Below are 3,615 nucleotides of genomic sequence, written 5' to 3' on the forward strand. Positions count from 1 at the left end.
TCTTTTGTCCATTTCTTAATCAGGTTATTTGTTTGTTTGATTGCTATTAAGTTGTGTGAGTTCCTCATAGATTTTGGATATTAACCCTTTATTAGCTACATGGTTTACAAATATTTTCTGCCAATCTGTAGGCTGCCTTTGCACTCTGTTGACTGTTTCCATTGCTGTACAAAGCTTTTTTTTGTTTTATGCAATCCCACTTTCCTATTTCTGCTTATGTTTCCTGTGTTTTTAGTGTCATATCTGAAAAACCATTGCACAAAGTCAAAAAGCTTCCCCCCTATGTGTTAATCTAGTAATTTTACAATTTCAGGTCTTATGTTTTAGTCTCTGATAAATTTTGAGTTGATTTTTGAGCATGGTGTGAGATGAGGGTCCACTTTCATTCTTTTCCATGTGGATATCCAGTTTTCACAGCATCACTTATTGAATAGTTTATCCTTTCCCCCATTGTGTGGTCTTATTGTTAAATATCATTTGACCATAGATAAATGGATTTACTTTGGGGCTCTCTATTCTGTTCTGTTGGTCTGTATGTCTGTTTTTAATGCCAGTAGCATGCTGTTTTGATTACAGTAGCTTTGTAATATATTTTCAAATTGAAGTCAGACATGGGATCTGGGAGGGCCTGATAGTTGGCCTCAACCCACCCATCTTCTTATCAGGTTCTTGACTCCACCACTGGAAAGAATTCAAAAGCACAGGAAAGAATTCACAGTAGAAAATGAGAACAAGTTTAAGAAGAGAGATTTCATGGAGAAAGAGCAGCCTAGCTCCAGAGACTGAGCAGGGCCCACTCCGAGTTTAACACAAAAGTAAGAAATACACACCTAAAGTTCAGTGCAGAGTGCAGCCTTGCTCAAAAGAGTGAGTGGCCACCTGCTAAAAGTAAACTTAACGCAAAAGTGAGGCACATGCACCTCAGCCAGCAAAGTGTGGGTTGGCTCCAGGAAAGTGAACAAAAACCCCATCACCTGTTGGGATTTGTTTTTTATAGTTTTGCTACCTAATGAATATTCAATTAAAGTTGTGGTCTTGCTCATGCTTAGTCGTTCTCTTTCTGGAGCATGTTCATTGGTCAGATCCTATCACATGTAGCAGGCATATTCAGGAATATTCAGTGCTCTCTGGCACCTCTAGTGGAAGATCATTTAGCTACCAGGGTTATATAACCCTTCTCTACTGAGCATGCCCAGCTACTGGATTTTCATAAACCAGCCTCCTAAGGTCTCATTTTCCTACGTTGGTGCCAAAAGTAGGTCTAATTAGCAACAGTTACTTTCCTCTAGGGGAGGCCCTAGAAGAGGGACCTGAAACCTTGGGGAGTGGCTTGAAACCCAGAGGCATGTCCTGTAACCCAAGCCCAGGGAAACTGAGCACCTCTTGTCTCAAAATCAGGGAGTGAGATGCCTCCGATTTTGTTATTCTTCCTTAAGATTATATTAGGTATTCAGGGTCTTTTGTGGTTCCACATGATTTTTAGGATTTTTTTTTTCTATTTCTGTAAAAAATGTCTTTGGGATTTTGATAGAGATTGTATTGAATCTTTAGATCACTTTGGATAGTACGGACACTTTAACAATAGTAATTGTTCCAATCTGTGAACATTGAATGTCTATCCATTTTTCTCTGTCATCTTTATCAATGTTTTATAATTATCAATGTATAAGTCTTTCATCTCTTTAGTTAAGTTTATTGCTATTTTATTTTATTTTTTATTCCCATTGTGAGTGAGATAGTTTTCTTGATTTCCTTTTCAGATAGTTCATTGTTTGTTTATAGAAATGAGGCTTATTTTTATGTGTTGATTTTGTGACCTGCAACTTTATTGAATTCATTTACTAGTTCTAACTGTGTGTGTGCGTGAGAGAGAGAAAGTCTTTTGGGTTTTCTATGTTTATGATCATGTCGTTTTGCATTCCGATCTCTCTAGTGCTTCCTGAGAAGTTAAGTTCCAGCCTCCACTCTAGAGCACCCATTTCTGGGTTATGACCCTGTGCTCAATTTCTTCTGTCAATGTTTTGTGCTGTTTTCCATTGTCCTTAAATTAGTTAAAGCCTGCCGTCCACTGATTAAACTGTCTCTACTTTTGTCCAGTTTTCCTTGTTATCTGGGATTTTGTTGTTCTTTTTCTTTACTGTTACTTTGAGAAGGTCCTGAACAGAGTAGGAGCCCAATATGCCACCCTGCTCCCCGTGGGGCACGGTGTACGCCCACACAGCTCCTGCACAGGGTGGGCTTTCTCCCCACGCTTTGCTGTCCTTGATGCACAGCAGCATCCTCCTTGTCCTGCCCACTTCTATTCTCTGTGCATCACAGTTTTCATTCCACCCAGGACCTTTCTGAATATCTGATTTAACTTCTTTGTTGATCTTTATAATAACTAGAATTGTGGCTATGTTATGTAGTAGTTGTTCTTGCATTGTTAAAAGATTTTTTAAAAAAAATTTCTGTGGCAAGAAGCATTTACATGGAAAGACTATCTTGTGAACGGTGGTAGCAGCAATGATGAATAAAATGGTTTGACCACTCTCCTACATGTGAGCTGCTGTTGTTTTTAGACTTTATTTTTTAGAGACATTTTAAGTATAGAAAAAAATTGGGAGGAAGATAAAGAAATTTCCCGTATAACCCCCCCCCCCACACACACACACACACAGCCTCACGCATTATCAACATCCCCCGGCCAGAGTGGTGCATTTGTTAAAACTGATGAACCGACGTTGACACATCACCATCACACAGAGTTGGTACTTTACATTAGGGCTCACTAGGTGTTGGCATTCTTTGAGTTTGGACAAGTGTATAATAATACTAATCCAGCATAACAGTATCATTCAGGATAGTTTACTGCCCAAAAAATCCTCTGTAGTTTACCTACTCATCTCTTCCTCCCTTCAGTTTTTAGAAACCACTGATCTTTTTACTGTCTCCATAGTTTTGGCTTTTTCGGAACATCCTATAGTTGGAATTGTATAGTAGGCAGCCTTTTCAGACTGGCTTGTTTCACTTAGTAACATGCATTTAAGTTCCTCCATGTCTTTTCATGACTTGATAGCCCATCTCTTTTTAGCATGGCATTTCCATTGTATATAGGATGCACCACAGTTTATTCATTCATTTACTTACTAATTGGTTGCTTCCAAGTTTGGCAATTATGAATAAAACTGCTGTAAGAACCATATACAGGGTTTTATATAAACATGAATTTTAACTCCTTTGGGTAACTACCAAGGAGTTTCGTTGTTTGACTGTATGATAACGGTATGTTTTGCTTTTCTCAGAAACCACCAAACTGTCTTCATAATTGGCCGGACCATTTTGCATTCCACCAGCAATGAATGAGAGCTCCTGTGGCTCCACATCCTTGCCAGCATCTGGCGTTTCCAGTGCTCTGGGTTTGGGTCATTCTAATAGATATGTAGTGTTACCTCATTGTTGTTTTAAAATGAATTTCTGTTATAACATACCATATGAAGCATCTTTCCATCTGATTATTTGCCATCTGTGTATATTCTTTGCTAAGGTGTCTGTAAAAGTTGGTGGCCCATTTTTTTAACTGGTTGTTAGTTTTCATATTGTTGAGTTTTAAAAGTTCTTTGTATATTTTGGATA

This window comes from Galeopterus variegatus, unplaced genomic scaffold (assembly GCF_000696425.1).
Source record: "Galeopterus variegatus unplaced genomic scaffold, G_variegatus-3.0.2 Scaffold964, whole genome shotgun sequence".
Taxonomy (NCBI): domain Eukaryota; kingdom Metazoa; phylum Chordata; class Mammalia; order Dermoptera; family Cynocephalidae; genus Galeopterus; species Galeopterus variegatus.